An 11,868-nucleotide genomic window follows, 5' to 3' on the forward strand; every position below is an offset into this window, starting at 1 on the left:
GGATACCGACAATACTAAAAAAACATTATTTTGTTTTGCACAATCAGAACAATGCAGCTAGAGAGCCCTTATCCACATACCTGCTTGGAAAAAATATATTAATTAATTGTAAATAATTATAATTATAATAAAATTCAATAAAAATATTTATTAACACAACGAAAAACAAACTATTGGTTAACTTTTCTTCGTTTCATACTGATTGGATACACAGAATCTAAATAGAAAAAGCTAATTATCTATAGTCAAAGTCAACTATATAATGCAAGTGATCACTGACGAACATTATGCTCCCATGTGTACATTATTTATTAACACAGAACAAAATCAACTAATGAATTACTTTGTTTCGTTTCATACACAAACCTAATCATCTACAATACATAATGTAGGTCATTGAGAAGACAAGAATCATATAATGCAAGGGGAATATTATGCTCCCAAGTGTACATCATTAAATCCCTATCTTGACATAGATGGGCTGCTCACAGCGACCATATGCCGACTTGAAAATCCTTCACCAAACTTCACAATTTATCTAAACCTCTAACTTCAACGTCGTCCTTTCAAAGCCCATTTCGTCTTATTCCTTTTCTAATCATTGATTGCCATATTGACTGTGCAAAGGTACATGCATCACGTTATTTTTGTTTTTCCAATGTTGTAGGTCACAACTTTACTCAAATTTCATTTTCATATTCTTTATGAGGTTTTAGGAGGCACATATTTATTATTTGTTAAGTTTAGTTTAAAAGTATGAAAATTGTAATTTTTAAGTTGTTGAGTTTGTATAATTTAAATGTTTCATGTCTTAGATAGTAAATTTATCTTTATATTAAAAATGTAATTTAGACAAGAGCTATGTGGTACATGTTATTTGTATACATGATTCATGTGCAAGTAGTTTTTAGTTTATTTAGTTAAAATGTTATCTGTGAAGAAGAAGAAGAAATTATAGCAAGTTCATATATATAAGAAAAGTTTAGGGCTAACTAATTGCTAAAAACAAAGATAAAATAAGGCCAAATATTTTGAAACTAATTCCAAACTATTCCATTTTAGTTTCTAATTTCAAAGTATTGATCTTAATTTCTAAGTGTAATTTTATAGATTATCCTTAATTGAAGAAAAACATGATGTTCTGATAATATAAATTTTTTTCGAGCTCATCCTATTTTTATTGGTATTTATTTACATGGAATTGGAAAACAAGTTTTTTTTGTGCAAGAAGTACTTTCAGCTATCTTTTTACAAAATGACATTTGTGTCATTATTTTTTTGGTTTAGTTGTGTGCTAATATTTACAATTATTAATTTGATAGATAATTTATTTCTTAAAAAAAAAAGAGTAGTTAGAGAAATCTAGCATTTGTTTCACTTTGCATCAGATCAACGAACAATAATAGATAGTAGAAAAGGGTTTTTGTTGGCTATTAGTTTTCAGGAGTTTTATTGTCTATGTGACAGTATCACCCAAGGTTCTAGTATGAGCTGCAATGTAAAAAGAATGTACATATGTTCTAATATTTGGAATAACAATAGAAAAAGGTGTCTAATTTTGATGACATGGATTGTAGAGCTAGGAATGGAGAATTCATGGTAGGAATAATATAGTTTATTATGCAAAGAAGAGACCTGAACTTGACCATAGGCATTAAATGTTGAGTGGTCCATGAAGTAAAGGGGATGGTTCATGAAATTAAATGCTATGAGGAAAATATTCAGTCCCATAGTTGTTTGAGATAATACAAGGAGCAAAAGGGAACATAATTTATGGACTGATTACAAGAGCAAGGATGCAATACTAATGGAGGGACAAGAAACTTGCTCCAAAAGAAAGAGAGGCATTTAGAAAAGAGGATGCAGATAAATGGTCAAATTCAGTTTTATTGCAGACAAAAATGATAAATATTGTATCATTACTATTTCCAATTAATGGGTTATGTTGAATTGTCGTTGTAATCGATATGGATAAATAACAAGTGTAATATGTGTTGTTTTGAATATATTTGTGATGCAACTATGAACCAATATTTTCTTGATTTGTATATTGATTATGGTTATGATTATGCATGGACACATGTGTCCTATGCTTGTATGAAAAAAAAAAGTTATAGTAAACAATAGTAATTACAGAGTGTCTCAAGTTCAGACTGAAGAAGAGTCCCATAACAATTTTTCCTAAATGCTTAATGATATCATAAATATTCAATAAATGAAGTTAAGGACCTCAACGATTTATTTGAATTGCAAAACAAGATCACTTACAAGAACTAGGTTATGAAATTCTTTGTATTAGTGCACAAATCTATAACAAATACGAATATTGTGTACATTAAGATATTTGTTTACAAAATACTGTCTTGACAGGAAAACAATATGCGAAAAAACAAATGAATGTTCTCGGGCCGATTATGTTTTTTTATGGTGCTTCTATACGTTTTAGCCTTTTTTGTGCATGAGTCTCCATTCCCACCACAGGGGGCTTGGAAATGAGGGTCACAAGCCCCTGTCAATAGCCAAATGTCTCGACTACCTATGAGCAGTCTCAAGGACTTGCTGAGAGAGTTTGTGAGTATTTTAGAATAGTTGGTGTCTAGCAAGTGAGGTGGAAGCCCGATGTAAGGTGGCGCTAGGTTTCTGTCAGATAAGAGTTGTAGGAGCACCTATGCCACCATGCAATGAATTCCCTACCGAAGGCAGAGAAGTGCTGCAAGATAGTAATTCCTTAATATCATATCTTGGCATTAATTTGTCTTCCGACTATGCTTATTTCATACAATATCATTTCCAAACCTATCAAATAGATATATAAAAATTTTGATCATCTTATTTGGCCTCTTCCCAAGGCAAAGAAGCTATATTGGTCTATATTGGCCGTATAATTTCTATATTTTTCATAAATTTTTGGTAACCAAAACTAATGCTAGTATTAGTTTCCTTGCATTAAATGTTTGGTTCTTTTTCAGTTCTTTTTTGGTTACGAATGGTTTGTTTCTATATGATGTATTTTCAAGTAAGAAGCACGCCATAACACATATCACCAAGTCGCCAGACGCAATAGCACATATCGCCAAGTCGCCAAACCACATGGCCATGTGCATGTGAACCTGTAGACAGTTTGTAAACAGTTATTCAAGCATGGCAGATGGAAGTAGGCATAGGTTATGGTTATCTAATTTGCCGTTACCACCAAACCGTATATTGTAGTATAGTAGCTCAAAACCTATGTCACAGCTTGCCAAAAGGCCGACTTCATTACATTTATGAAAATTTCTATTTTTGTAGATGTTTGTTGAGAATCTGCTCAAGAGTACAAAATTGTGCAAAAGCTCGACTTCATTAGATTTCTGACGATTGCATTTTATGCTCAAAAGTTCACAATTGTGCCTGCAGTTACATGTTGTAGTCGCAAAAAGTCAAAATCTCTCATATTGGTGGTCCAAATTCGCCAATCTGCATTTAAAAACACGATGAAACAAGCTAATGGTAAGTATGCCACAATAGTAAAAACTTGTGAAGCTCAAGGAGCTTATATATTTTGTGAGTTGTACATAAAATTTTAAATTTCATCAAAGAAAAGCATAATGTTGGTTACTTTACTGGGTTAAGTAGAAGCAGTAGAATTTGTATGTTTGGAGGGCTTCTGAGGACCCTTCTGAAGTGGTGTTCTCATCTTGATCTTTTCTCTTCCTCTGGATGGCTAGGAAATCTTCGAGTTGTGAAGGCATGTAGGATGACTTATGCAAAAGGTGTACTGGAAACCATAGAGGTGAAGGAAAACTTAGGACTTAAGGAGGCTCATGGACGAAAAGAGACTGTGTGAACTTGAACCTCGTCTACCTCCTATTATTATTGTGTTGAGAAGCTTAAAACCTGACCTCATTCCCATTGTTGGGCTAATCAGTTGTCGCTTGGAAGAAACCAACCCAAGTCTACTTATAGGGCACAACTCGTTTTTTCCTAACTTTCGGTTCTGGTTTGAAACTCGGCTTCACCTTTTTTCACCTCCCCTGGTTGCCTGACAGGTTCATCTAGTTCACCTGAATTGCACAGTTCACCCTGACACCTATCTATCCCCTAGGTGCGATTTATTGGGTCACTATTCCCATATCGGTGCGATAAACCAGATTATTTTAGATTCCTCATTACTTAAGAGAGTAGCAATAGCCAAAGTCGGCTGCAAAAAGGTTGAGAATCCATCCCACCTACCAACCAAAAAGTGCCGCATAACTTCTATACATAGTATCTAGATTCAATTCGATAAGTTTCTCTGCAGGCTTCTTCGTGCTTAGGGTTCACTCTACTTCATGCTGTGGGTTCGGTCTAGCTACCCCTTAAGTCTTGGTAAATCTTTTTTTTCTACTAGTACTGGGTTGGTTTTGTTCCCTGTGTACTTGACTAAATGATTTCCCTTGGGATCACAACATAGATACTAATAAGGCTCTAATGAACCTAACTATGGTTTTTGGTTACAAACCTCCCTTGATAAATGACCTGACATCGAGCGAGGGAGTGAATTCTCATATAAGTTACGAAATCTCTGGACCTCCACTTATGTGCTTCCCTCGCCTCTCCCACCAGCGTGTATTTCCAAAAAAGTACTCTTGATGCCAGCCAAAAAGAATTCATACCATCAATTTCATATAAGAAAGAAGAGAATACTTGATTCACCTATCTCAAAAGGGATTGGGTGGATTTATTCTTCAACTGTGAAGGACTCAATAGACTCAGCTAGACTTGAGTCGAGTACACTAGGAACTGAACGCATAGTTGTGATCACGCCCTCCCGCTCGCACATGAACTAATGAAGTCCAGTTTCATGAGGCAGTATTGAATAAATCCAAGCAGTTCCAATCTTCGAATCTGCATTCCAATGCTAGTTGATGCTAGAGGAGATCACTATAAGACAAGTGTTGATGCCATAGTTGTCGGGCTCAGATAAACTCCACTTGGTTACTATGAGTGGCCTACACATGGTTAATATACTATATGACCATAGACACATTCAATGAAAAGGTCCCTACTAGTTTTCTCATATCTGATATTGTCATATCTGCTAGTCTTAATAAATATAGACACATATTAATATATGATCTCGCATATATAATTGTTCCCGAGCCAGATCTAATTCCACTGCCATCGCAAGAGCTACGCGACTCTTATTATTACTCTAGTTGGTATGTATGGTATTATGGTTCCTACCATGTTATAATATACAATATTGGCATAGAGAAGTTTGCACCTCCTTGATTTGAATAACCTACTAGTTTTCACCACCATTGAGATATCGCCACCATATCTACGTCCTTGTTGTAATTCTCAGAGCGAGACACTTCTTAAACATATGAGACTTGCATGGAGGATGACTACTCACCCCATATATATGTTATACCCAATCTATACGTTGAAACCCCTATTTCCATTGTTGTGGTAGTTCAATCTCTTCTCTAGTTTGAATTGATATATGAGCTCGCATGGAGACATTTTAATAGATGTTTTCATATCTGAGAATGAAAATTGATATCTACATCCCAGTCAAGTCTCCTCCTCCTTGTATCCAAAGCCCCATAGAATAATACCTAGTAGCTCTAGCTCTACAGAGCATGTGTGCTTAGCCGGAGCCTGTTGTTGTATGTAGTAGTGTTGGGACTCTAGTGCGAGTTCAATTTGACCTGGGGAATAGGCTCCTTCTACCACCTGAATACAAATGTTATCCAACCTTTGGCTAAAATGTGGAATGATGAAGCATGTGTGCGCCACCAATAACGGCGTGATCACAACATATCAAACTCAAGAAAACTGGGATGAAATAAAACACTTGGAAAATAAAGAATGTTGAATACAACTAGCATATTTGCTCTTCTAGCTGGACTACCTTCTCAAAAAGAATTGGTTAAATGTAAAGCTCCATCACCCACCCATGCTTGAAAATGCAGGCATGAAGTTTGATGTTCCATAGATAGTTTTCTCTGTTTATGGTGTATTGAACAGGTCACCTGAATTTTAGACTTCATAGGTATAACCATATGAAGCTTTGTCCAGTAGGAAGCATGGAAAGGATGTAAAGGCGAGATAGACTCTTGGCTTGGCAAGGACTTGTTGCATAGAAACCATCAATGTTCCTTTTCTAATCAGACTGCGTTGATTCCCATATTGACTCTGTGAAGGTACATGCATCACCAGGATGTATGTACACGTGATTTTGTTTTTTTCAACATTGTGGTTCACAACATTACTCAACTTTCATTTTCATATTCTTTATGAGATTTTAGGAGGAATATCTTTCTTATTTGTTAAATTTAGTTTAAATTTGAGAAAATTGTAATTTTTAAGTTGCTAAATTTGTATAATTTAAATGTTTTACTTTTTATATAGTAAAGATATTTTTATATTTAAAAGTGTAATTTAAATAATGATTTTGAAGGACATTCCTTTCAAGTAAATTTGGAAAAAATTTTGTTACAATTGAGATATTGTTTATAATCTATCCTTTCAATCACATAAAAAATAGTCTTCATTCTTTTCTTTGCCTTATTATTTATATATTATATACATAAAATTTTACTTTGTATCTTATTTCTCACAAAGGATAAAATATGGAATGAGCAAGATACTATGTTGGCTTTTCTTTGCTTTACTTTTGTCTATTGTTTAGGCTGCACAACTCCAATATTGTTTGATACACTATAATAACAAAACATGCAACATAGATTAGAGAGTTCATTGGGGAATTTTACTCATCATCTTCTTTGACTCTGTGCTCGATTCATTAGGCCTTTGGTAGTTTAGTTTTCATTGCTTTTTTTATTGTTTCAACTAGTTGTAACAATACATTTTAGGTGTCTAGGACAATAAACCATGCTTTTTACTTTGGGTGTAGGCATTTTTGGTGTTTTTAATTTCTTATCATTATATATATTTCTTTTAGAAAATTGTAAAAAAAATAGTTAACCTAGTGTTCCCAATGCCCATGTGTATTGAGGACATGTTTCTATGCTATCCTTTAATCCATATTCTGCACCTGTAATCATCCAACAATATTAGTATATAATATATGTATTTGACCTCCTTTATATTTAGATTTCATTAACAACTCATAAGTGGATAGTGACAATGTCTCATTATTAGATAAGGATAACAACTATATAATTTGTTATTGTCTAAGGAATCATAGTATTAACATTTCTCTCCTCAATCACATGTCTGAATAATTGTCCTAATAAGGCAATATGAACTAGTGCATAAACTAGTAATATCTTTAATCTTTAATATAAAACTTTTGAACTAATCTTTGATTAAGATACTTCTAGAAAACTATCATTATGGATGTTGAATGGTTCACTTGGAATTAATTTTGAAAAACGAGTAGAATTTTTGGAAGTGAATAATTTCCATGTCTGAACATTTCCTTTGTTAATTCATGAATGAATAGGATCGCCATTCTATTATTACTGAATAAATAGAGTCATTGAGTAACTTTGTAAATTTTGATAGAATTAGATGTTGAAAAACATCCTAATGATAGTTGAAGAGAAATGGGATTATTCTAGATTCCAGGCCAGAATTCCCCAATAAAATAATTTGAGGAGATAGGTTGTAGTTGATTAAATTGTAAATATTTTATTGAGGAGGTTGGTTGTTGTTCTCACATTCCTACAAATTGATTAAATTTTGATTGATAGTATTTCAAAACTTATCTTGATTATCATCATTGTATTATCGGTTGTTAGGTGGAAAGTGAGAATTATGAGGAAGGGATCCATTCTTGGACTTCATATTCTTATTTAATAGTTCATTGACAATTGTATTTGATACCATGTATTTGGTGGTTTTGGTTTGCCACCAAACATTTTCATAACATGCCCTCTTCCTTGAAGGTGTTGGGTAAATCCAATTTTTCTTTTTCAATGTAATCTTACCCTTTTGAGGTGCAAGAGAGTACCATTCTCATTTTATTTGTGTACTTTCCTTTCTAAAGTTATAAGGGAGTACTATTTGGAGTCAGTTTCAAGTTTAATCTATAAAAAATAGTTGAATTCCATGTACATTTGTAGTTTCTATACAGAAATATGTCTTTACTTGTGTCTAAACTAGATAGTAATACATATGCAATAAATTGACTTTTCAATTCCATTTCCAATAACTTCTCCAACTATAATGAATTATTTTGTATTTTAGCCTTCTCCTCCTTTTGACATTTATGTGAATGATGGAGATCGAAAAACTAATTCTTCATGTAACCAACTTGATGACAATGTTAGTAGATAGTTATGTTAAATTGAAACTAGCAAAGTGGAATCTTCTTAAATGAAGCCTACATTATAGAAGTGGATTGGTTTGAAATAGTAGGAAATATAAAAGGTAACTTCCTTATCATATCCCAGTTTTTTGTGTTTTTTGTCACATATTTCTTCGCAAGGTTTGATGATGTGATTGGAAAGATCATACTTGATGTTCTTATATGAATTCATTATTTTGTTTTCTAGCTTTAAAAGAAAATTCAAGTTACACCAATAGGAATCCCTCATATTGAATGTTCGTAGATTAATCTCTCTTTTAATAGAAAAAAAATGATCTTATAGTTAGGAATCAAAGATGCTAGCGTATTATGTTGGGGATTCAATGTGAATCAATATTATATAATTTTCAACAATTATTAAACCAATCAAACATATTGAATCTCAAAATGATGCACCAATCAAATAAGATATTGCATACGGGATATTGGCATGGAAACCCATAAGGAGAAAACCATAAATTTTCTTTTAATTGTCATGTAAATGCAAGCACCATCTTCAATTTACATCAATGTTTGTACCAAGGAAATTTTAAGAATGAATAAACATTTTAAAATATAGAAACCTGGATCAAATTTACTACTCCCTAATATATAAACTACAAAATATTTGGCAATATTTTTGTAAAAATATTCAAATTCTTTTTAAATGTTATTTTTGGAAATAATAATAATAATAATTTTTTAATTAATAATAATAATTATTATAATAAAATAAATTTATACTTTATTAATATTTTAAATATTAGTAATGTAAGATTTATGATGAAATAAGTGTTTGCATGTTTATTAATAACTATTTCATTCATATAACTACACTAAAACTAAAACTTAAACTTAAATTTTAAAATTTTTATAAACTAAAATTTCAAAACATTTGATATCCGAATTTTAATAAAAGTGAAATTTACAAAATCTCAATTTTAGTAATTTAAAATTTTATAAAACAAAGAAAATGGTATGCAGTTATTAAAAGTGTGATTTTCAATTTTTTATATTATATTTTATGAAAAATTATTTTGAAATTTTAAACTATTAAATTTAGACATTTAAATGTTTTATATTCTTCAAAACCATGAATCTATTTCATATTTTAAAATTCATTTTTCAACATAACAATATCATAAAAAATAGTACCATAATTTTTTTCCTTGGGAAACAAACCAAGAAAGTCATCGTAAAAAATAATACCATAATTATTTTCCTTAAAAAACAAACCAAAAAATTTCAATTCCGACCCCATTCGGAGCTTTCAATAACAAGCAATACCCAAGAGTTGTTAATATAAATACCTTCATAGCCTTTTCCGAAGGTGGCGGACTTAGTCTCTTCCCACTTGCGAACGCGCATGTCATGAATACGAGAGCCAAGGCCCCCCCCCCACAACACCTAAAATTAAAATTATTGTGTGCTTTTGTGTGAAGACTTGGCCTGCTTTAACTTTAACATTAAAATTAATATTAACAATAACAAATACGTTAGAAACCTAATACTAACCCTAATCATCTTTCTTCCAAACTGCTCTTTTCAGACTTAACGATAATAATACCCTTATAACCCTATTGCAATTTACCTAATAACCCTAACGTGCCCATGAACAATTGTTGTTAGAGTAAAGACTAACCAGTCACAATTAACATTCAAACTGAAATGAGAAAAGAGAAAATGATCAACCAATTCAAATATATTTAAGTTTATTTAAGTTGAAAATTAATGTGAACATTGATTTGCATGACATTTTATACTATTATATATAATTGTTTTAATTTTTTGCATGGTTAATATTATTTTGTTTTCATTTTTTTTCTTCACAATACTATATTTAGCATAATCACGTGTATTTTAGTTTTTCCGCAATGTCATAAGATTTTTAACAAATTTACCAATCTTTTTAGAAAAAAATGTGTGCGGGAGAATATTAATGGATTTAATTTCTGAATTCTGTGATCTATAATTTGAGTATATAGAAATATTTTTGGAAAAAATCACATCATAAAATTTTAATCGACCTGTTTCGAACCAAGTTGTCCTGATGATGGACCACACTGGTTGGTTCGAAACGCGTAGACTAAAATAATTTTTTCCAAAAGTATTTCTATATACTCAGATTTAATCTCTTTTTTTAAGAAAAGAAAGAATAATTAAAAAAAAACTATTTACTTAAAAAAAAATCATGAAAGTTTGAATTAATACTTATTCATAACAAGTTATAGTATTATATTTACAATTCTTTATAATAATATCAATATTGTATTAACATTATATTAATATCGATAACATTATTTTTAATGAAACTGAAAGAGTAATGCAATATAAAAGGGAATATTAATATATTAATAGATCAATAGCAATTTCAATGTTAATCTTAATATTAAGATTAACATTAATGTTAATCATTTTTCGAGTTCAAAACTCATAACCAAATGTCTTAATATTAATATTAACACTAATACTAAGACTAGTATTAATATTAATATAAATATTAACATTAGCCAATGTTAATGTTAATGCTAATATTAATTTTAATTAAGCAAAGTCTTTCAGTAGAAATCACATAAGAGAAATTTTTAGCCGATGCATTTTCAACTAACAAGTGTGGTTCATCATCAGGACCAGATGACCATGGCAAAGGCCTAAATAGGGAGCAATGTAGAGACATAATTTCAAGTAACGGCTATATTTGAACAATAATATTTAAATTATGATATTAATTTATTAATGTATTAAAAATAAATATTATTCATTACGGACTATATTAAACAGCTCTCTATTTAATCATTTGCCATGGTCTGCCTCTTCATCTGGTCCTAGTGATGAACCACACTTTTCTCTTATGTGATTTCTACAGAAAGACTTTGCTTAATTCATTATGGATCACATAAGCTTGAATACAGAAATTAATTTTAATTTTAATATTAACATGTTAATGCTAATATTAACATTAAAATTAATACCAATATTAATATTAATACTAAAATTAACTTTAATATTAACATTAATACTAATATTAACATTAATACTAATATTAACCATAATACTAACATTAACACTAACATCAACTTGTCTTGACGATGAACCACAATAGTTGGTTCGAAACGCGTCGACAAATGTATGTCTACATGTGATTTACGCCGAAGTTTTTCTTTCAAATATTATGGATCATAGAAGCCTCAATTCAACTATTAATATTATTATTAACTTAACTAATATTAATATTAACATTACCGACTACTTTAGTAATCTCCCTTATCAGATTTTTTGAGGGTGCATCCTCCACGGTGTATGTAGGTGTGGGGCCTTTATTGTAATCTATCAACACAAAGCTTTTTGCTTCTTTTTTGGTTTGGGGCTCGGTCACAGTTGTAGGGTAGAGGTGATTTCCCTTTGGGACTCCGGTCATAGTTGCAGGTAGAGATGCTTTCCCTTTCGGGTATCCTAAGGTTCGCATCTTTGCATCTAGAGGTGCATTCTATAGCCGTGTATGACCATGTAAGTATGTCACATCCAAAAAAAAAAATAAAAAAAAATTTCGTTAATGTCGATAAAAACATTAACTTGAATCTTAAATG

The sequence above is a fragment of the Pinus tabuliformis genome, chromosome 4_2 (assembly GCF_031772625.1).
Source record: "Pinus tabuliformis cultivar Carrire ecotype Pingquan chromosome 4_2, CPIR1, whole genome shotgun sequence".
Taxonomy (NCBI): Eukaryota; Viridiplantae; Streptophyta; class Pinopsida; order Pinales; family Pinaceae; genus Pinus; species Pinus tabuliformis.